Raw genomic sequence first — 24,464 nt, forward strand, 5'->3', positions numbered from 1 at the left:
TGAAAAAAAGGAGAGATGGAGTAAACAATGTATTTACTGACCAGACAGTTTAACGTCACTGATGGGAAAATTTCATAACCCAGGACAAATATATTCATTGCTTTGAAAAATATGGAATAATAAATAGACAGCAGTAGGGATATGGTGATGTCAAAGCATGTCTGGCAAACCTCAACAACAACTTATATTTATATCGTGCTTTTAATGTTATAAAACATCCCAAAGTGCTTCTCAGGATCATTACGAAACAAAGTATGACACTGAGACACAACAGGAGATATTAGATCAGATGGCCAACAGCTTGAACAAAGAGATAGGTTTTAAGGAGTTCCTGAAAGGAGGAAAGCGAGACGTAAAGGCGGTGACCTTAGCAGAGTGGTAATATTACCAAAATTGTAATACTGAGGCTCAGGCTGATTCTCGGAGGACATGGGTTCAAATCCCACCGTGGTAACTGGTGCAATTTAAAATTCAATATGTGCTAAAATTCAATTAATTAATACAAATCTGCATTTGAAAACTATTCTCAGCAATGGTGCCATGATGCTATCATTGATCGTCATAAAAAAAAAAACAGCCTGGCTTACTGATGTTCTTCAGCAATGGAAATCTGCCATCCTTATACATGGCCTCCATGTGACTCCAGACCCACAACAATGTGGTTGACTCTATACTGAATTCTGAAAGGTCCAGCAAACCACTCAGTCATCAAGGGCAATTAGGGATGGACAAAAAATGCTGGCCTTGTCAGTGACACCCACATCCCATGAACGAATGAAAAAAAAAACGGTGCAGTGAGGATATTCCAGAACTTTGGGCCCAGGCAGCCGAAGACCTAGTCGCCAGTGGTGCAGTGATTAAAATCCGGGTGCACAAGAGGCTGAAATTAGAGGAGCACATAAATCTCGGTGGGTTGTGGATGTGGAGGAGATTACAGAGATATGGGGCGGGGGGCGAGGCCATGGAGGGATCTGAAAACAAGGATAAGAATTTTAAAATCAAGACATTGCTTGACTGGGAGACAAGTCGGTCAGTGATAGATGAACGGGACTTGGTGTGAGCTAAGCCATGGGCAGCAGAGTTTTGGATGACCTCAAGTTTACAGAGAGTAGAATTTGGGAGATCAGCCAGGAGTGAGTTGGAATAATCACATCTAGAGGTGACGAATGCATGAATGAGGTTTCAGCAGCAGATGGGCTGAGGCAGGGGTGAAGTCGGGTGATGTTACTGAGGTGGAAATAGGCGGCTGTAATGATATCCTGAAAATGAGGTGAAAGATCATTTTGTGGTGAAATGTGACACCAAGGTTGCAAACAGACTGTCTGAATCTCAGATTGTTAGCAGGGAGAGGGATGGAATCAATACCAAGGAAACAGAGTTGGAGTGGGGAGTGAAAACAATGGTTTCCGTCTTCCCAATATTTAATTGGAGGAAATTTCTGCTCATCCAGTACTGGGTGTCAGATAAGCAGTCTGATAATTTAACAACAGTGGAGGAGTGGAGAGCGGTGGTGCTGAGTTAAATTTGATGGCGTTCTTTGATAAAACAATGGAGAAGGTTGCTGAGGGTGGTCTGATTAAAGTTATAGATATGGATTTTCAAAAGGTGTTTGATCAAGTGACATTCAAGAGACAGGTTAGGAAAACTGAACCCTATGGTTTTAAGGGACAGTGACAGTGTGGATATAACATTGGCTAATGTCGCCCTCACCTACTCTATCCCACAATCAGCATCTTACGTTTCAATCGAGTCGCCTTTTCATCTTCTAAACTCCAGCTGATATAAGCCACGCCTGTCCAACCTTTCCTCAGAAGACAACTCACCCATTCCAGGTATTAGTCTAGTAAACATTCTCTGAACTGCTTTCAACACATTTACATCCTCCTTAAATAAGGAGACCAGTAAGGTACACAGAACTCCAGATGTGGTCTCACCAATGTCCTGTATAAATGAAATATAACCTACATACTTTTGTATTCAATTCCTTCTGTAATACATGATAACATTCGATTAGTTTCCTAATTACCTGTTGTACCTGCATAATAACCTTATACAATTCATGCACTAAGACACCCAGTTCCTCTGCATTGTCCAGCTCTGCAATCTCTCACCATTCAGATAATATGTTTCTTTTATATTCTTCCGATAAAATGGACAATTCCACATTTTCCCTCGTTATCCTCCGTTTGCCACATCTTTGCCCACTAACTTAAGCTACCTATATCCCTTTGTAGCCCACTTATGCCCTCTTGACAACTTTCGTTCCTTTCTGTTTTTGTGTCATCAGAAAATTTAGCAACCATACCTTGAGTCCCTTCATCCAAGTCATTTATATAAATTGTAAAAACTTTCGTCCCCAGCACTGATCTCTGTGGCACACGACTCGTTACATCTTAACAAACAGAAAATGACCCATTTTGCCTACTCTCTGTTTTCTGTTGGATAGCCAATCTTCTATCCATGTCAATATGTTACCCCTTACACCATTCGCATTTAGTTTCTGCAATGACCATTGATGTGACACGTTATCAAGTGTCTTCTGGAAATCTAACTACATTACATCCAACGGTCCCTCTTTATCCACAGGACATGTAATTTCTTCAAAGAACTCCAATAAATTAGTTAAACCAGATTTTCCTTTCACAAAAGCATGCTGACACTCCCTGATCACTTTGTATTTCTCTACGTGCCCTGCTATAAACGTCCATAATAACAGCTTCTAACATCTGATCAATAGCCAGAAAACCTTTGTCACCAGTCACAGGTCGTATGTCTACTATGTCTATTCTGATACTGTGCTGTATTTGAACTGTCACTCCTCAATAAACTGCTTGTGACCCTTCGACCACCTTTTGGGTAATCTGTAACCCTGGATCAGATCGTACAGTGGTATAGGAGAGGGAACAGAGTTCATGTCAAAGTCCTGCCTCCCTTTTCTATAATGGACAGGGACTACTGGGCAGTAATGTGCTCAAAGGTAATCAGCAGTAATTGATTATCCCTGTATTTGTATATTTTAGAACATTAAAACATACCCCTACTCTGGTGTCCAGTGTAACCTCAATATTCATGATTAAAATATCAGAGGAGTGGGAACCAGACACCTCTGATGACCCTGAGGTACAGGTGATTCTCGAGTCGGTCCTGAGTGTATTCACAACCCATAAAGATAACTGTGGAAACATGAGCAGACCGGAAGAAATTGACTGACCATTGCATGATCCATGAAGCAGTATTCTTACCGAGCTGAGATTACATCATATATTCCAGACACCATCAATCATTGTTATACCAGGGTGTAGTTCACAAAGACACATTCACTATTCACTGCTTGATTTGGCCGGTGAGAAAACCGGATGGCAGCTGGTGACTGACTATTTACTACCACAAACTCAACTCAGTCACCCCAGTGTGAACCTGGTTGTCTGAGAGACACCCACCCTACTCTCCCGGATTCCCAGCGGGAGGGGTGTCTTCAGCACCCTGGATATCTCTAATAGTTATTGGAGTATCCCAGTAAAACTAGGGAAACAAATTAAATTCACATTCACTTCTGAGGACCAGAGATACACCTGGACATGTCTGTCACAAGGGGATCCATAATAACCCCACTATTTTACACAAACGTATAGCCGGGACCCTTATGAGTTTTTCAATCTTCCTGCTCTCTGCAATATGTCGATGATCTCCTCCTCATCACCACAGACTGTGTCCACACATTTAACCCTTTTACAGGAACTACTGCATTTACTTTGTGAGTTGGACTAAAAGAACATCCACGTAAGGCCCAGCTGGTGTAACATCGTGTCATCGTTCCAGGTGTCCAGATTGTATCATCCAGCATCAGCCCAGACCAACATCAGGTCGATACCATCCAGTGTCTACTCCTGTCCACCTCAAAGACTGCCCTGTGTCCTATCCTCAGACTGGTGGGGTATCAGTGGACCCTCATCCAGTGTCCACCCCTGTCCACCTCAAAGACTGCCCTGTGTCCTAACCTCAGACTGGTGGAGTATCAGTGGACCCTCATGCAGTGTCTACACTTTTCCACCTCAAAGACTGCCCTGTGTCCTATCCTCAGGCTGGTGGGGTATCAGTGGACCCTCATCCAGTGTCTACCCCTGTCCACCTCAAAGACTGCCTTGTGTCCGATCCTCAGGCTATTGGGGTATCAGTGGACCCTTACCCAGTGTCTACCCGTTTCCACCTCAAAGACTGCCCTGTGTCCTAACCTCAGGCTATTGGGGTATCAGTGGACCCTTACCCAGTGTCTACCCGTTTCCACCTCAAAGACTGCCCTGTGTCCTAACCTTAGACTGGTTGGGTATCAGTGGACTATCATCCAGTGTCTACCCTTTTCCACCTCAAAGATTGCCCTGTGTCATTTCCTCAGACTGGTGGGGTATCAGCAGACCCTCATCCAGTGTCTACCCCTGTCCACCTCAAAGACTGCCCTGTGTCCTATCCTCAGGCTGGTTGGGTATCAGTGGACCCTCATCCAGTGTCTACCCTTTTCCACCTCAAAGATTGCCCTGTGTCCTATCCTCAGACTGGTGGGGTATCAGCAGACCCTCATCCAGTGTCTACCCCTGTCCACCTCAAAGACTGCCCTGTGTTCTATCCTCAGACTGGTGGGGTATCAGCGGACCCTCATACAGTTTATCCCCTTTTTCACCTCAAAGACTGCCCTGTTTCCTATCCTCAGGCTGGTGGAGTATCAGTGGACCCTCATCCAGTGTCTACCCTTTTCCACCTCAAAGACTGCCCTGTGTCCTATCCTCAGGCTGGTGGAGTATCAGTGGACCCTCATCCAGTGTCCACCCCAATCCATCTCAAAGACTGCCCTGCGTCCTCTCCTCAGGCTGGTTGGGTATCAGTGGACCCTCATCCAGTGTCTATCCTTTTCCACCTCAAAGACTGCCCTGTGTCCTATCCTCAGACTGGTGGGGTATCAGTGGACCCTCATACAGTGTCCATCCCTGTCCACCACAAAGACTGCCCTGTGTCCTATCCTCAGACTGGTGGGGTATCAGCGGACCCTCATACAGTTTATCCCCCTGGCCACCTCAAAGACTGCCCTGTTTCCTCTCCTCAGGCATGTGGGGTATCGGTGGACCCTCATCCAGTGTGTACCCCTTTTCACCTCAAAGACTGCCCTGTTTCCTCTCCTCAGGCATGTGGGGTATCGGTGGACCCTCATCCAGTGTATACCCCTATTCACCTCAAAGACTGCCCTGTGTCCTATCCTCAGGCTGGGAGGCATCAGCAGACTCTCATCCCTCGATTTTCAGAGACTGTGACTCCTGTTTATGAATTACCTAATGGTGATGATGACCAGGTGTAACCCGGTTGGACTGAAGAGAGCACGGAAGCAGTAACAAAATTGAAGAAAGCTGTCGCCCAAGCAACGTGTCTGATCTCACCTAACCCTGACAAGACTTTCCACTTGGAGGTGGGGGACTCAGAAAATAAGCCTGGCTGCTGTCCTATGTAGAGAAAACCAGGAGAAACTATTCCCCATTGTGAATGATCCAGAATTGTGAGTGGGCCTGAACTGATTTACTTTGTTTGTGAAAGACATTTGTTAACCACGTTTTGGGACATCAAATATTTCACTTACATTATGGGGTTTAATAGGGTGATACTGTCCAGTCCATTATAAACTTTCCCAGTGTAGGAAATCAGTAGTAATAGTATTCTTCTGTCAGAGAGTCGTGGAGTCGTAGTTATTTCAGCACAGAATGAGGCCATTCGGCACATCATGTCCAAATCAGCTCTTCCTAGGTAAATCCAGTCAGTCTCATTCCCCAGCTCTGTCTCCATATTCCTGCAAGTTTATTTCCCTCAAGTGTGCATCCAATATCCTTTTGAAATCATTCACCATCTCTGCTTCCACCACCCTCGTAGGCAGTGATTTCCAGGCCATTCCCTCTCGCTGTGTAAAAATGTTGTTCCTCACATCCCCCTGTATCTCTTGCCCACAACCTTAACTCTAGTCCTTGTACCATTAACTAATGGGAACATCTGTTCCTGTCTACCTTATCCAAACATGTCATCATCTTATATACCTCTATCAAATCTCCCCTCAATCTCCTTTACTACAAGGAAAACAATCCCAGCTTTTCCAGACTAACCTTGTAACCAAAATCCTCCAGCTCTGGACCCATTCTGGTAAATCTCCTTTACACCCTGTGAAGGACCCTCACATCCTTCCTAAGGTGTGGTGAACAGAACTGGATGCAGTAATACAGTTGTGGACTAACCAGAACTTTATAAAGGTTCAGCATAACTTTCCTTCTTCTGTATTCACTACCTCTATTTATGATGCCCAAGATCCCATATGCTTCACTAACGACTCTCTCAATATGTCCTGCCACCTTCAGGGATCTATGTACATGAACCCCATGTCCCTCTGTCTCTGCACTTTCTTTAGAACTGCATCATTAATTGTATATTGCCTCTCCCAGTTACTTCTGATAAAATGTATCACCTCACACTTGTCTGTATTAAATTCTATCTGCCTCTTGCCTTCCCATTCTGCTCGCATATCTATATCCTGTTACATTGATCAGTATCAACCTCACTGTCAGCCCTGTCTCCAAGTTTGCCATCATCAGCAAATTTTGAAATATTGCTCTTTCTTCCAATATCCAAATCACTAATACATATCAATAAAAAATCAGTGGTCCTAGCACTGACCCTTGGGGAACACCACTGCCTACCTTCCTGCAGCCTGAAAAACAATCATTTACCACAACTCTTAGATCTTTAAGATTCAGTCACTCATTAACTTTACTGTATTTACTACTCTGCACAAGCAGTGCTCTCTAAAACCGGACTCTGTGAAACTTACTGTATTTATGGTTCAGGGAGAGAATCCAGAGCTTAGGCTGAAGGCACAGCGACCAATGGTAGAGTAGGGACATAGGAGCAGCCGTCGTCCACTCTGACCATCGAGACTGCCCCACCATTTAATATAATCATGACTGACCTTCCATTTCAATCTCTTTTCCCCGACACTATCCTCATATCACTTCGGTCATTTGTATTTGGAAATCTGTTAATCACCACTTTAGGCATACTCAATGACGAAGCTTCCACAGTCCTCTGGGGTAGGGAATTTCAAAGATTCACAATCCTCTGAGTAAAGACATTTCTCCTCATCTCCGTCCTAAGTGGCTTCTGCCTTATTTTGACATTGTGTCCCCTGGTTCTAGACTCCCCAACTAGGGGAAACATCCTACCTGCATCGACACTGTCTATCTCTTTAAGTATTTTGTAAGTTTCAATGAGATCACCTCTCGTTCTTCGAAACTCAAGAGAATAGAGGCCTAACCTGTTTCGCTGCTCTTGAGAAGGCAACTCCTTCATCCGAGGAATCAGCCCAGTGAATGTTTTCTGAACTGCCTCCAATGCTAGTACATCCTTCTTTAAATACGGGGACCAACAGTGTACACAGTACTCCAGGTCAGGCTTCACCAATACTCTGTACAGTTGGAACAATACTTCCCTATTTTGAAACTCTAACCCCTGAGCAATAAAGGCCAAAATTCCATTCGTCTTCCTAATTACTTGCTGCACCTGCATTCTAACCGTTTGTGTTTCAGGCACAAGAACACCCAGCTCCCTCTGTACTGCAGTGTTTTGTAGTTTTCCACCATCTAAATAATAATCTGCCTTTTCATTCTTCCTACCAAAGTGGATTACCTTTCTTTCCCACATTGAACATCATCTTAACCTCCTTTGTTATCCACGGTTGACTGCCTTGACTTTTGGGTTTTTTTGTGCCTTCCAAGAATGTATAGTTGCTGTAGACTACGTAATATTCCTTTAAAGACTATCCATTGCCTATGTACTTTCATACCTTTCAATGTATTTTTCCAATCCACCTCAGTCACGCTTGAGATTGAACTACTTCACTGTTAAACAATGTGAAATGTTGTAATATTATGGTCACTCAAAAAACAAAGAACAAAGAAAATTACAGCACAGGAACAGGCCCTTCGGCCCTCCAAGCCTGCGCCGATCCAGATCCTCTATCTAAACATGTCGCCTATTTTCTAAGGGTCTGTATCTCTTTACTTCCTGCCCATTCGTGTATCTGTCTAGATACATCTTAAAAGACCCTATCGTGCCCGAGTCTACCACCTTCGCTGGTAACGCGTTCCAGGCACCCACCACCCTCTGCGTAAAGAACTTTCCACGTATATCCCCCCTAAACGTTTCCCCTTTCACTTTGAACTCGTGTCCCCTTGTAATTGAATCCCCCACTCTGGGAAAAAGCCTCTTGCTATCCACGCTGTCTATACCTCTCATGATCTTGTACACCTCAATCAGGTCCCCCTCAACCTCCGTCTTTCTAATGAAAATAATCCTAATCTACTCAACCTCTCTTCATAGCTAGCGCCCTCCATACCAGGCAACATCCTGGTGAACCTCCTCTGCACCCTCTCCAGAGCATCCTCATCCTTCTGGTAATTTGGCGACCAGAACTGCACGCAGTATTCCAAATGTGGCCGAACCAAAGTCTTATACAACTGTAACATGACCTGCCAACCCTTGTACTCAATACCCCGTCCGATGAAGGCAAGCATGCCGTATGCCTTCTTGACCACTCTATTGACCTGCGTTGCCACATTCAGGGAACAACGGACCTGAACACCCAAATCTCTCTGTACATCAATTTTCCCCAGGACTTTTCCATTTACTGTATAGTTCACTCTTGAATTGGATCTTCCAAAATGCATCACCTCGCATTTGCCCTGATTGAACTCCATCTGCCATATCTCTGCCCAACTCTCCAGTCTATCTATATTCTGCTGTATTCTCTGACAGTACCCTTCACTATCTGCTACTCCACCAATCTTAGTGTCGTCTGCAAACTTACTAATCAGACCACCTATACTTTCCTCCAAATCATTTATGTATATCACAAACAACAGTGGTCCCAGCACAGATCCCTGTGGAACACCACTGGTCACACATCTCCATTTTGAGAAACTCCCTTCCACTGCTACTCTCTGTCTCCTGTTGCCCAGCCAGTTCTTTATCCATCTAGCTAGTACACCTTGGACCGCATGCGCCTTCACTTTCTCCATCAGCCGACCATGGGGAACCTTATCAAACGCCTTACTGAAGTCCATGTATATGACATCTACAGCCCTTCCCTCATCAATCAACTTTGTCACTTCCTCAAAGAATTCTATTAAGTTGGTAAGACATGACCTTCCCTGCACAAAACCATGTTGCCTATCACTGATAAGCCCATTTTCTTCCAAATGGGAATAGATCCTATCCCTCAGTATCTTCTCCAGCAGCTTCCCTACCACTGACGTCAGGCTCACCGGTCTATAATTACCTGGATTATCCCTGCTACCCTTCTTAAACAAGGGGACAACATTAGCAATTCTCCAGTACTCCGGGACCTTACCCGTGTTTAAGGATGCTGCAAAGATATCTGTTAAGGCCCCAGGTATTTCCTCTCTCGCTTCCCTCAGTAACCTGCGATAGATCCCACCCGGACCTCGGGACTTGTCCACCTGAATGCCTTTTAGAATACCCAACACTTCCTCCGTCCTTATGCCGACTTGACCGAGAGTAATCAAACATCTGTTCCTCACCTCAACATCCGTCATGTCCCTCTCCTCGGTGAATACCGATGCAAAGTACTCGTTTGGAATCTCACCCATATTCTCTGTCCCCACGCATAACTTTTCTCCTTTGTCCTTGAGTGGGCCAATCCTTTCTCTCGTTACCCTCTTGCTCCTTATATATGAATTAAAGGTTTTGGGATTTTCCTTAACACTGTTTGCTAAATATATTTCATGACCCCCTTTAGCCCTCTTAATTCCTCGTTTCAGATTGGTCCAACATTCCCGATATTCTATCAAAGCTTCGTCTTTCTTCAGCCGCCTAGAGCTTATGTATGCTTCTTTTTTCCTCGAGCTAGTTTCACAATTTGACCTGTCACCCATGGTTCCCTAATCTTGCCATTTCTATCCCTCATTTTCACAGGAACATATCCCTAACACTCATCCCTGAAAGCTCTTTTCCAATAAGACTATTAATTATCGCTGTCTCATTACATAATTCTAGCTCTAAAATAGACTGTTCTGTAGTCGCTTCCTCAAAATACTGCTCCAAACAACCATGCCAAACCCACTCCAGAAACTCATCCTCCACAGTATTAGTTCTTATTAGGATTACCCAGTCTGTATAAAGATTGACGTCACCCGTGATTACTTTATTAGTCATGCTATTTGATTTTCTAATCTCCTGATTAATGCCATGTCCCACACTACCACTACTGTTGGATAACCTATAAACAACTCTTACCAATGTTTGCTGCCCCTTGCTGTTTCTTAGCTCCACCCAAACAGATTCTACATTTTGTTCTTCAGACCTGAGATCCTCCCTTACTAATGTACTGATCCCATCCCTGATTATCAGTGCAGCAGCAATCCCTATTGCATGTCCTTCGTAAATGTTGAACATGCTTGAATATTCAGTTCCAGCCTTGGTCACCCTGTCGTCACATTTCCCTTATGACAATCAGACCATACCCGATTACCTCTATTTGGGCCTTTAAATCATCTGCCCTGTTCCGAATACTGCGTGCATTCAGGTACAGTGCCCTTAACTGTGTCTTCTTCACATTCTTCATTCTAGTTGATGCTCACCTTTGTTTCACCTGCCTTTTAAAGTCACTCTCAACTTTTTTGCCACCTGTTACCAGCTTTACTTCCTTCCAATTTCAAAAGAAAATTGGATGGGCGCATCAAGGAAGTGAACTTGCAAGGCTATGGGGATTGAGCAGGCCAGTGGGAATGACTGAATTGCTCCCGAGACAGTCGGCATTGTGTCGATGGACCGAATGGACTCCTTCTGTGTGGTAAATGATTCTATGACTATCACTGTCTATGAATGTATGTTGGATAGGGCACCCGCTCCACTCTGGAAAGATCCAGATGCATATAACTTCAATGAAACTGTGACCTGAACAGCCACTGACAGCTCCGTCTTCACCTTGGTGTGAGGCTCCAGGTTGTGTTGCAGGCGGAGATACAGCTCTGTGACCACCTCTTTAATGAATCAGAGTCACCTCACACACTGCTCCTGGGTTAGGTTTAGGTAAGAAATGTGCTGTTGGAAAACGCAGGGTGGGTAGGGCAGAGCCCCCTCCTCCTCCCTCTTTGCAGAGCTTCCCCTCTCTGCAGTCCCTGCTCCATTTGTTGGTCATGTTACAGACCCAGAGACACTGTAACTACAGTCCCCATTCCTCGTCCTGAGTTGGGTCACCAAATCCTCTATCCTCTCTTAATGTCTGCAGCAGCTCACAACACAATCTCCAGAAAACCATCCACAACACCTCCACGAACTTTACAATGGCAGAGGTAAGTCAAAAGCCTGTAAGTTGGATGCTTGGTCCTTTTAAATAACACGAGAGGGGATTCCTCGTGCTGCTAAATGTATGTTCAGCTGAGAGTGACTAACACAGGCAGTCGGTGGAGATGCACAGACCAAGTTTCAAAGACGTCCATCAAAGCTGCCAGAATGGTTGATTGGCACCATATTCAAACCCCCCTTCACGCTACAGACACACACACATTACACCCACTCCAGCAGCCCTGCCAGCCTGGGTGCCCTGTACAATGTACTGGATGTGACCAGCAGTGCAGCTCACACCATTTTATGGATCCAAACTTCCACGGCACCAGTGGAGCTGGAGAGATGAAATGTGTGATGAGGGAGAGACAGAGGGAAAGAAAATCACTGTAAAAAGGGAATTTGAAAAAGACTTTAAGATGAACAAGTTTCAGGAATATTGGAAATGGGCAGGGGATTGGGATAATCAGAGGGATGAGGCCATGAAGGGATTTGATCACATGAGTGAGACTATTAAAATTGAGGTGTTACTGGAACAAGAGCCAATGTAGGTCAGTGAGCACAGGGATGTTGGGTGAACAGAATTTGGTGTAAATTAGAAGATGGCAGCAGAGTCTTGGATGACCACAAGGTTACAGAGAGTAGGATGTGGTAGACCAGTCCGGACTGTGTTAAAATAGTCAAGTCTCCAGATAACAAAGGCATGGGTGAGGGTTTCAGCAGCAGGTACGCTGAGCTCTCTCTCTCAATCTCTCGCGGTTTCTCTCTCTCTGTCTCCCTCACTTGCTTTGTCCCAACCTCAGAACCTTATTTATTTCAATAAGGTCGGCTTTTAATCTTCTAAACGCCAGCTGATATAAGCCTAGCCTTTCCAGACTTTCCTCATAAGACAGACCGCCTATTTCAAGTATCAGTCCACGTAAACCTTCTCTGACCTGCCTCCAACACTTTTGCATCCTTTAAATATGAAGACCAGTACGGTAGATAGGACTCCAGATTTGGTCTCACCAATGCCCTGTATAGCTGAAGCGTAACATCCCTACTTTTGCATTCAATTCCTCCTGCAATAAATGATACCATTCTATTAGTTTTCCTAATTACTTGCTGAACTTGCATACTAACCTTATGCAATTCATGCACTAGGACACCCAGTTCCCCCTTGATCTTTGAGCTCTGCAATCTCTCACCATTCTGATAATATGCATTATCAAACTTCTTCCTGCCAGAATAGACAGCTTCACTTTTCCCCACATTACACTCCGTTTGCCAGATCTTTGCCTACTCACTTAACCTATCTATATCCACTTGTAGCCCACTTATGTCCTCTTCACAACTTACTTTCCGACATATCTTTGTGTCGTCAGCAAATTTAGCAACCATGCCTTCGGCCACTTCATCCAAGTCATTTATATGCATTGTAAAAAGTTGAGGCCCCAGCATTAATTCCGGTGGTACATCAACAGCAGCAGCAGAATTGTACACAACCACAGTCTCTAACCTCATGGCCCGGCATATCCCCCACGCTCCCATTACCATCAAGCCAGGAGACCAACCTTGGGTCAATGAAGAGTGCAGGAGGGCCTGCCAGGAGCAGTACCAGGCATACCTCAAAATGAGATGTCAACCTGGTGAAGCTACAACCCAGGACTACTTGCATGTCAAACTGCATAAGCAGCATGCGATAGACAGAGCAAAGCGATCCCATAGCCAATGGATCAGATCTAAGCTCTGCAGTCCTGCCACATCCAGCCGTGAATGATGGTGGACAATTAAACAACTAACCGGAGGAGGTGGCTCCACAAATATCCCCATCCTCAATGATGGGGGAGCCCAACACATCAGGGTGAAAGATAAGGCTGAAGCATTTGCAACAATCTTCAGCCAGAAGTGCCGAGTTGATGATCCATTTCGGCCTCCACCTGAAGTCCCCAGCATCACAGATGCCAGACTTCAGACAATTTGATTCACTCCACGTGATATAAAGAAACGACTGCAGGCACTGGATACTGCAAAGGCTATGGGCCCTGAAAATATTCCGGCAATAGTACTGAAGACCTGTGCTCCAGAACTTGCCATACCCCTTGCCAAGCTGTTCCAGTACAGCTACAACACTGGCCTTTACCCTGCAATGTGGAAAATTGCCCCGGTATGTCCTGTACACTAAAAGCAGGACAAGTCCAACCCGGCCAATTACCGTCCCATTAGCCTACTCTCGATCATCAGTAAAGTGATGGAAGTTGTCATCAACAGTGCCATCATGCGGCACTTGCTCAGCAATACCTACTTAGTGACGCTCAGTTTGGATTCCGCCAGGGCCACTCAGCTCCTGACCTCATTACAGCCTTGGTACAAACATGGACAAAAGAGCTGAACTCAAGGGGTGAGGTGAGAGTGACTGCCCTTGATAACAAGGCAGCATTTGACCGAGTATGGCATCAAGGAGCCCGAGCAAAACAGAGGTCAATGGGAATCAAGGGGAAAACCCTCCGCTGGCTGGAGTCATACCTAGCACAAAGGAAGATGGTTGTGGTTGTTGGATGTCAATCATCTGAGCTCCCGGACATCACTGCAGGGGTTCCTCAGGGTAGTGTCCTAGGCCCAACCATCTTCAACTGCTTCATCTATGACCTTCCTTCAACCATACGGTCAAAAGGTTGTTCGCTGATGGTTGCAAAATGTTCAGCACCATTCGTGACTTCTCAGATACTGAAGCAGTCCGTGTAGAAATGCAGCAAGACCTGGACAATATCCAGGTTTGGGCTGATAAGTGGCAAGTAACATTGGCGCCACACAAGTGCCAAACAATGACCATCTCCAACAAGAGAGAATCTAATCATCTCCCCTTGACATTCAACGGCATTACCATCTCTGAATCCCCCCACTATCAGCATCTTAGGGGCTACCATTGACCAGAAACTGAACTGGAGTAGCCATCTAAATAACGTGGCTACAAGAGCAGGTCAGAGGCTAGGAATCCTGAGGCGAGTAACTCACCTCCTGACTCCCCGAATCCTGTCCACCATCTACAAGGCACAAGTCAGGAGTGTGATGGAAAACTCTCCACTTGCCTGGATGGGTGCAGCTCCAACAACACTCAAGAAGCTCGACACCACCCAGGACAAAGCAGCCCGCTTAATTGGCACCCCATCTACAAACATTCACTCCCTCCACCACCGACGCACAGTGACAGCAGTGTGTGCCATCTACAAGATGCACTGCAGCAATGCATCAAGGCTCCTTAGACAGCACCGTCTAAACTCGCGGCCTCTACCAACTATGAGGACAAGGGTAGCGAATACATGGGAACAGCACCACCTGCAAGTTCCCCTCCAAGTCACACAACATCCTGACTTGGAACTATCTGGCCGTTCCTTCACTGTCGCTGGGTCAAAATCCTGGAACTCCCTTCTTAACAGCACTGTGTGTGTACCTACCCTAGATGGACAGCAGTGGTTCAAGAATGCAGCTCACCACCACCTTCTCAAGGGCAATTAGGGATGGGCAATAAATGCTGGCCTGGACAGCGACGCCACATCCCGTGAATGAATAAAAAATAGTCATTAAATATTGCCAAGCCGAAGATGACCCATTTTGCCTACTCTCTGTTTCCTGTTCGCTCGGCCAATCTTCTATCCATGCCAATATGTTACCCCCTACACCATTAGCTTTTAGTTCCTGCAATGGCCATTGATGTGACACCTTATCAAGTGCCTTCTGGAAATCTAAGTGGGTTACATCCAACGGTTCCAGTTTATCCACAGCACATGTTACTTCCTCAAAGAACGTCAGAAAATTAGTGAAACATTAATTCCCTTTCACAAAACCATGTTGACTTTGCCTGATCACCTTGAAGTTTTCTCTGTGCCCTGCTATAACGTCTTCAATAATAGCTTTTAACATCTGTTCCATAGCCATAAAGCCTATCTCACCTGTCACAGTTCGTATGTCTACTATGTCTATTCTGATTTGGTGCAGTATTTGAACTGAGATTCCTGAATAAAAGGTGATACTTCGACCTCCTTTTTGTTAATCTGTGACCCTAGATCAGACGTTACAGTGTTGTAGGAGAGGGAACAGAGTTCATGTCAAAGTCCTGCCTCCCTTTTCTATGACCCTGCATAATGGACAGGGACTACTGGGCAGTAATGTGCTCAAAGGTCAGCAGCTGCAATTGATTATCTCTATATTTGTATATTGTAGAACCATAAAACATACCCTACTCTGGTGTCCATTGTACCCTCAATATTCATGATGAAAATATCAGAGGAGTGTGAACCAGACACCTCTGATGACCCTGAGGTACAGGCGATTATCGAGTCGGTGCTGAGTGTATTCACAACCCATAAAGACGACTGTGGAAACATGAGCAGACCTGAATAAATTGACTGACCATTGCATGCTCCATGAAGCAGTATTCTTACCGAGCTGAGATTATATCATATATTCCAGACATCATCAGGTCATATTTACACCAGGGTGTAATTCACAAAGGCACATTCATTACTAACTGCCCAATTTGACCGGTTAGAAAACCGGATGGTAGCTGGTGACTATTGACCATCACAAACACAACTCAGTCACCCCTGTGTGAACCCAGTTGTCTGAGAGACACCCACCCTACTCTCCCGGATTCCCAGCGGCAGGGCTGTCTTCACCACCCTGGATATCTCAAATGGTTATTGGAGTATCCCAGTAAAACTAGAGAAACAAATTAAATTCACATTCACTTCTGAGGACCAGAGATACCCCTGGACATGTCTGTCACAAGGGGTTCCACAATAACCCCACTATTCTCCACAAACCAATGGCCGGGGCCCTTATGAGCTTTTCGCAGCCTTTCTGCTCGCTGCAATATATCGATGATCTCCTCTTCATCACCACAGACCGTGTCCACACATTTAACCCTTTGACAGGAATTACTGCAGTTACTTTGGGAGCTGGAATAAAAGACCATCCACGTAAGGCCCAGCTGGTGCAAAATCGTGTCACCTTTCTAGGTGTCCAGATTGGATCATCCAGCATCAGTCCAGACCAACATCAGGTCGAGACCATCCAGTGTCTATCCCTGTCCACCACAAAGACTGCCCGGTATCCTATCCTCAGGCTGGTGGGGTATCAGTGGACCCTCATCCAGTGTCTACCCCTGTCCAGCTCAAAGACTGCCCGGTGTCCTATCCTCAGGCTGCTGGGGTATCAGTGGACCCTCATCCAGTGTCTATCCCTGTCCACCACAAAGACTGCCCGGTGTCCTATCCTCAGGCTGCTGGGGTATCAGTGGACCCTCATCCAGTGTCTACACATGTCCAGCTCAAAGACTGCCCTGTGTCCTTTCCTCAGGATGGTGGGTATCAGTGGACCCACATCCCTCGATTTGCAGAGACTGTGACTCCTCTTTATGAACTAACTACTGGTGATGATGACCAGGTTTAAGCCGGTTGGACTGAAGAGAGCACAGAAGCAGTATTAGAACTGAAGAAAGCTGTCGCCCAGGCAACGTGTCTTATCTCACCTAACCCTGACTAGACTTTCCACATGGAGGTTGGGGACACAGTTAAAAGCCTGGCTTCTGTCCTATGTAGAGAAAACCAGGAGAAACTACTCCCCATTGTGAATGATCCAGAATGGTGAGTGGGTCTGAACTGATTTACTCTGTTTGTGAAGGACATTTGTTAACCACATTCTGGGACATCAAACATTTCACTTACATTATGGGGTTCAACAGGGTGATACTGCCCAGTCCATTATAAACTTTCCCAGTATAGGAAAGAAGTAGTAATAGTATTCACCTGTCAGGGAGACATGGAGTCATAGTTATTTCAGCACAGAATGAGGCCATTCGGCCCATCATGTCCATGCCAGCTCTTTGTAGATAAACCCAGTCAGTCTCTTACCCCAGTTCTGTCTCCATATTCCTGCAAGTTTATTTCCCTCAAGTGTCCATCCAATAATCTTTTGAAATCATTCACCATCTCTGCTTCCACCACCCTTGTAGGCATTGATTTCCAGGCCATTCCCACTCGCTGTGTAAAAATGTTGTTCCTCACATCCCCCTGCATCGCTGCCCACAACCTTAACTCCAGTACTTGTACCATTAGCTAATGTGAACATCTTTTCCTGTCTACCTTATGCAAACATGTCATCATCTTTTATACCTCTATCAAATCTCCCCTCAATCTCCTTTACTACAAGGGAAACAATCCCAGCTTTTCCAGACTAACCTTGCAGCTAAAATCCTCCATCCCTGGAACTATTCTGGTAAATTTCCTCTACACCCTGTCAAGGACCCTCAGATCATTCCTAAAGTGTGGTGAACAGAACTGGATGCAGTACTCCAGTTGGGGCTTAACCAGAGCTTTATAAAGGTTCAGCATAACTTTCCTTCTTCTGTATTCACTACCTCTATTTATGAAGCCCAAGATCCCATATGCTTTACTAACGACTCTCTCAATATGTCCTGCCACCTTCAAGCATCTATGTACATGAACCGCATGTCCTTTCGTCCTTGCATACACTTTAGAACTGTGCCATTAAGTGTATATTGCCTCTCCCTGTTACTGATGATAAAATGCATCACCTCACACTTGTCTGTATTAAATTGCATTTGCCTCCTATCTGCCCATTCTGCTCGCCTATCTATTTCCCGTTGCAGTTGATTGGTATCAACCTCACTTTTTGCCCCGTCTCCAAGTTTGGTATCATCAGCAAATTTTGAAATGTTGCTCTATATTTCAATATTCAAATCATATTTTCATATCAAAAAACAAAAACAGTGGTCCTAGCACTGACCCTTGGGGAACACCACGGTCTAGCTTCCTCCAATCTTCAAAACAATCATTTACTACGACTCACTATTTTCTGTCCTTAAGCCAGTTTTAATTTAATTTTGACAATGACCCTCTTACTCCATGAGCCTCAATTTAACAAGCCTTTTATGTGGAACCATATCAAATGCTTTGTTAAAATCCATATGAATAGCATCCATGGCAGACCCTTCATCAACCTTCTTTGTTACGTCATCAAAAATTTAATTCGGGTAATCAAATACGATCTGCCTTTACTGGAGTGTTTACGAAATGTGTTTCTGGAGCAGGTCGTTGAAGGAACAATTCTCAATCGGGCGATTATAGATTTACTATTATGCAATGTGAAAAGGCTAATGAATAACTTTGCTGTAAAGGAGCCTTTGAGAATTAATGACCATAAGCCGGCAGAATCTCACATTAAGTTTGAATGTGATAATTTTGAAACTAGGGTCTTAAATCTGAACAAGGGAAACTATGAAAGTATGAGGGACAAGTTGGCTGTTGTGGATTGGGAAAATACACTAAACAGATTTGACAGTAGACAGGCAATGGCTTGTAGTTAAAAATGCTACATGGTCGACAACAGATAGATATTCCTCTGAGGCACAAGCAACCAATGGGAAAGTTGAATCAACTGTGGCTAACAAAAGAATTTAAAGATTGCATTAGATCAAATGAAGTGGTTTATTAGGATGCCAGATAAATCCCCTGGACCAGATGAGCTACATCCCAGAGTGTTGAAGGAGGTGGCTATAGAGATGGTGGATGCGAAGGTGGGTATCTTTCAAAATTCTACAGATTATGGAAGGGTTCCTGAGACTGGAAAGTAGCAAATATAACCCTACTATTTAAGAAGCGTGGGAGAGGGAAAATTGAGAACTACAGACCTGTTAGTTTGACATCACAGTGTCTTAGATTCACAGAATTGTACAGCACATAAATAGGCCTTTCCGACCATTGTGTCCGTGTGGCCATCAGGCACCTAACTAATCTAATCCCATTTCCAGCACTTGTCCAGTAGCCTTGTCTCCTATGGCGTTTCAAGTGCTAATATAAACACTTCTTAAATGTTGTGAGTGTTCCTGTCTCTATCACCTCTTCAGGCAGTGCGTTCCAGATTCCAACTGCCTTCTGAGTGAAAAAGTTGTTCCTCAAATCCCCTCTAAACCTCCTACCCCTTAACTTAAATTTATGTCCCCTGGTCATTGACCCTTCTGCTAAGGGATGGAAAGGTTGTTCCTATCCAACCTATCAATGCCCCTCATAATTTTGTATACCTCAAGCATCTACCTCCCACTCCCCCCCCCCCCACCCCCCGCCCCCACAGCCTTCTCTGCTCTAAGGAAAACAACCCCAGCCTATCCAGTCTCTCTTCGTAGCTGACATTCTCCAGCCCAGGCAACATCCTGGTGAATATTCTCTCCACCCTCTCCAGCGCAATCACATCCTTCCTAAAGTGTGGTGACCAGAACTGGACACAGTACTCCAGCTGTGGTCGAAGTAGGGTTTTATACAGCTTCATCATAACCGACCTGCTCTTACATTCTATGCCTCAGCTACTGAAGGCAAGTATCCCATATGCCTTCCTAACCACCTTATCTATCTGTGCTGCTGCCTTCAGTGATCTATGGACAAGTACACCAAGGTCCCTCTGACTCTCTGTACTTCCTAGGTTCCTACCATCCATTGTATATTCCCTTGACATGTTAGTCCTCCCAAAATGCATCACCTCACTGCTCTGTCCGTCAGTCGTAGGGGAAAAAGATTGAATCTACTGTAAAGGGTGTGATAACTGGACACTTAGAAAATAATGGTAAAATTGACAGAGTCAACATGGATTTATGAAAGGTACATCATATGTGACAAACCTTTTGAAGTTTTCGAGGATTTACTTTGAGCATAGATAATGGAGCCAGTTTAAAGCGACTCGAGCGAAGACTTTCCCCACTATGCTGAGCAGCGAGATTCGACGGTAGTTGTTGCAGTCACCGCGGTCATCTTTGTTTTATAGAGGGTGATGATATTGGCATCACACATGTCCTGAGGTACTGCTTCCTCATCCCAGCACAGGCAAAGCAGTTCATAAAGTGCTGAGAGTATAGCAGGCTTGTCACTCTTGATTATTTCAGGGGCAATGCCGTCTTCCCAGGGGCTTTTCCGCTGGCTAGAGAATTAATGGCATCACTGAGTTCGATTTTGTTGGCTGTACGTCCAGCTCATCCATGACTGGCAGAGGCTGGGCTGCATTGAGGGCGATCACAGTGATAACATTCTCCCTGGCCATGTGAGCCGCATCAAAGATGGCAAGTTCCCCAAGGACACATTGTACAGTGAGCTCGCCACTGGTATCAGACCCAAAAGCCGTCCATGTCTCCGCTTTAAAGACTTGAAGTCCTGTGACATTGATCACAAATCATGGGAGTCAGTTGCCAGTGATCGCAAGAGCTGGTGGGCAGCCATAAAGGCGGGGCTAAAGTGTGGCGAGTCGAAGAAACTTGGCAGTGGGCAGGAAAAAAGACAGAAGCGCAAGGAGAGAGCCATCTGTGTAACAGCCCCGACAACCAATTTTATCTGCAGAGACTGTGGAAGAGCCTGTCACTCTAATATTGGCCTTTAGAGCCACTCGAGGCGCTGCTTCACAAACCACTGACCACCTCCAGGCGCTAACCCATTGTCTCTCGAGACAAAGAGGCCAAAAAAGAAGATAATGGAGAACCAGTGGATGTAGGTTAATTGGATTTACAGAAGGTTTTTGATAAGGTCACACACAGGAGGTTAGTAAATAAAATTAGAGAACATGGGATTGGGGGGTAATATACTGGTATGGATTGACAATTGGTTAACAGACAGAAAAGAGAGAGTTGGAATAAAGCCGTCATTCTCAGGATAGCAGGCTCTTACTAGTGGGGTACCACAAGGATCTGCACTTGGACCACAGCTGTTCACAACCTATATTGGACGTGGGGCCGAAATGTAATATTTACAAATTTGCCGATGACACAAAACTAGCTGGGACTGTAAGTTGTCAGGAGGATGCAAGGAGGCTTCAAGATGATTTGGACAGGCTAAGTGAATGGGCAAGAACATGGTCGATGGAATATCATGTGAATAAGTGTCAAATGATCCACTCTGGTAAAAAAAAACAGAAAGACAGAATATTTCTCAAATCGTAAGAGGTTGGGAAGTTCATGAGGAACTAAAAGCTAGTATGCAGGTGCAACAATTAATGAAGAAGTAAAATGGTATGTTGGCCACCATCACAAGGGGATTTGAGTACAGGCATAAAGATGTATTGATTCAATTGTATACAGACTTGGTGAGACTGCACTTGGAGTTTTGTTTACAGTTCGGTGTCCCTATCAAAAGTAGGGTATGCTAACAGTAGAGGGAGTGCAATGCAGGTTCAGCAGACTAATCCCTGGGATAGCGGTATTGTCGTATGAGGAGAGGTTGAGAAATGTTGGCCTGAACTCTCTTGAGTTTCAAGGAATGAGAGTTGATCCCATACTAAGTTCTTATAGGGCGTTTCCCCTGGCTGGTGAATCTAGAACCAGTGGACATAATCTCAGAATAAGGGATAGGCAATTTAATACTGAGATTGAGAAGAATTTCTTCACTCAGAGGGTGTTAAATCTTTGGAATTCACTACCACAGAGGGTGTGGGAGATTTTCACTGAGCATGTTCAAGACTGAAATCAATGGATTTCGGGAGACAACTGACATCAAGGGATACAGGGATAGAGCAGGAAAGTGGCGTTGAGGTACATGATCAACCATGACCTAACTCAATGACATAGCAGGCTCGGCGGGCTGAATCGTCTACTACTGATCCTATGTTCCTACAAATACGTGCTTTGTATCCATCATTAACTGAAAACTCTCCGAGTTTCTGTCCATTTCTTCTTTAATTCTTGTTTGTAAAACATTACCCACCACTGATGTGAAACAAACTGGTCTGTAGTTACTAGGACAGTGCTCACAGCCTTATTACAGCAAATTCAAGGTAATTGGCAAAGAACCAGAGGCAAAATGAGTAGAATTTTCTTTCACAGCCAAATCTAGAGCCCCCGATTATCTAGAAACAAACAGAGTAAGATAAATCAGAAGAAAAAAGCTTATGACAGTCACAAACAAATAATACTTTAGATAGCCAAGAGGTGTCTAGAAAGTGTAGGGGTGAAGTAAAAAAGGAAATTAGAAAAGCAAGGAGAGGACATGAAAAAAATATTGACACGTTAAATCAAGGAAAACCCAAAGATGTGTTTTCAGTACATCAAGAACAAGAGGATAACTAAGGAAAGGGGAGGGCATGTCAGAGATGCACAAAATAATTTATGCGTGGACGCAGAAGATGTGGGTAGGGTCCTTAATGAGTTTTATGACTCTGTCTTCACAAGGGAGAGGGATAATGCAGACATTGTAGTTGGAGAGGAGGTGAAATATTAGATATGATAAGCATAATGAGAGAGGAAGTACTAGAGGGTCTGACATCATTGAGAGTGAATAAATCACCAGGGCTGGAAGGATTGTATCCCAGCTGTTAAAAGGAGCCAGGGAGGAAATAACACGCTCGTTGGATAATCTTCAAATCCTCACTAGATACAAGAGAGGTACCAGAGGATTGGAGGTCTGCAAACGTTGTACCGTTATTTAAAAAGAGTGCCAGGGATAGGCCAAATAATTAAAAGCTTGTCAGTCTGACCTCGCTGGTGGGTATATTATTAGAATCAATTCTGTGGGATAGAATAAACAGTCACTTAGAAAGGCACAGATTAATCAGAGACAGTCAGCATGGATTTGTTAAGGGGAGGTCTTGTCTTACTAACTTAATTGAGTTTTCTGAGGAAGTAAGGAGGATTGATGAGGGTAATGCAATGGAGGTGGTCTACATGGATTTTAGTAAGGCATTTTACAAGGCCCCAGATGGCAGACTGGTCAGTAAAAGCAATGTCCATGGGCTACAGGGCAATGTGGCAGTTTGGATCCAAAATTGGCTCAGTGACAGGTTACAAAGGGTAATAGTCAACACATGTTTTTGTGAGTGAAAAGTTGTTTCCAGTGGCGTTTCACAGGGCTCAGTGCAGGCTCCCTTCCTGTTTGCGGTCTATATTAATGATTTTGACTTAAATGTGGGAGATAGGATTTCGAAATTTGCTGGTGACACACAAATTGGCCGTGCAGTTGATAGTGAAGAGGTTAGCCTGAGACTACAGAAAGATTTTAATGTTTGGTTGAGTGGACGGAAAAGTGGCAAATGGGATTCAATCCAGAGATGTGTGAGGACATGTATTTGGAGAGAGAAAACAAAGTGAGGGAGCAGACAAAAACATGATGATATTGAGAGGGGTAGAAGAAGTGAAACAAACGATAATTGTTGATGGGTGTTTTAGCGATTTGAGGACTGTTTCCAGTTGCATTCCACAGGGCTCAGTCCTGGGTCCCTGTTTTTTGCAATACATATTAACGATTTGGATGTAAATGCAGGTGACATGATAAAGACGTTTGCAGACGACACAAAGATTGGCCACGTGGTAGATAGCGAGGAGGATATCTGTAGGCTGCAGGAAGATATTGATAGTGTAGTCAGACGGGCAGAAAAGTGGCAAATCGAATTCAAACCCGGAGAAATATGAGGTGATTCATTTGGGGAGGTCAAACAAGGCAAATGAATACACGATTAATGGGAAAATACTGAGAAGTGTAGAGAAAGCGAGCGACCATGGAGTCAATGTCCACAGATCCCGAAAGGAAGCTGGACAGGTCGTTAAGGTGGTTAAGAAGACATATGGAATCTTTTCCTTTATTAGCCGAGGTATAGAGTACAAGAGCAGGGAGGTTATGCTGGAACTGTATAAATCATTGGTTTTGCCTCAACTTGAGTACTGTGTGCAGTTCTGCTCACCTCATTACAGAAAGGATGTAATTGCACTAGAGAGGGTACAGAGGAGTTTTACGAGGATGTTGCCAGGACTGGAAAAATGCAGCTATGAGGATAGATTGGAAAGGCTGTGGTTGTTCTCCTTGGAACAGAGAAGGCTGAGGGGAGATCTGATTGAAATGTACAAGATTGTGAGGGGCCTGGATAGAGTGGAGGTGAAGGGTCTATTCACCTTAGCAGAGAGATCAGTGAGGAGGGAGCACAGACTTAATGTGATTGGTAGAAATAACAAAGGGGAAATGAGAGAAGACCTTTTTACCCAGTGGGTGCTGTAGGTCTTGGAACACACTGCCTGAAAGGGTAGCAGAGGCAGAAACCCTCAAACCATTCAAAGGCAG

Source organism: Heterodontus francisci, unplaced genomic scaffold, assembly GCF_036365525.1.
Source record: "Heterodontus francisci isolate sHetFra1 unplaced genomic scaffold, sHetFra1.hap1 HAP1_SCAFFOLD_128, whole genome shotgun sequence".
In the NCBI taxonomy this organism is placed as follows: domain Eukaryota; kingdom Metazoa; phylum Chordata; class Chondrichthyes; order Heterodontiformes; family Heterodontidae; genus Heterodontus; species Heterodontus francisci.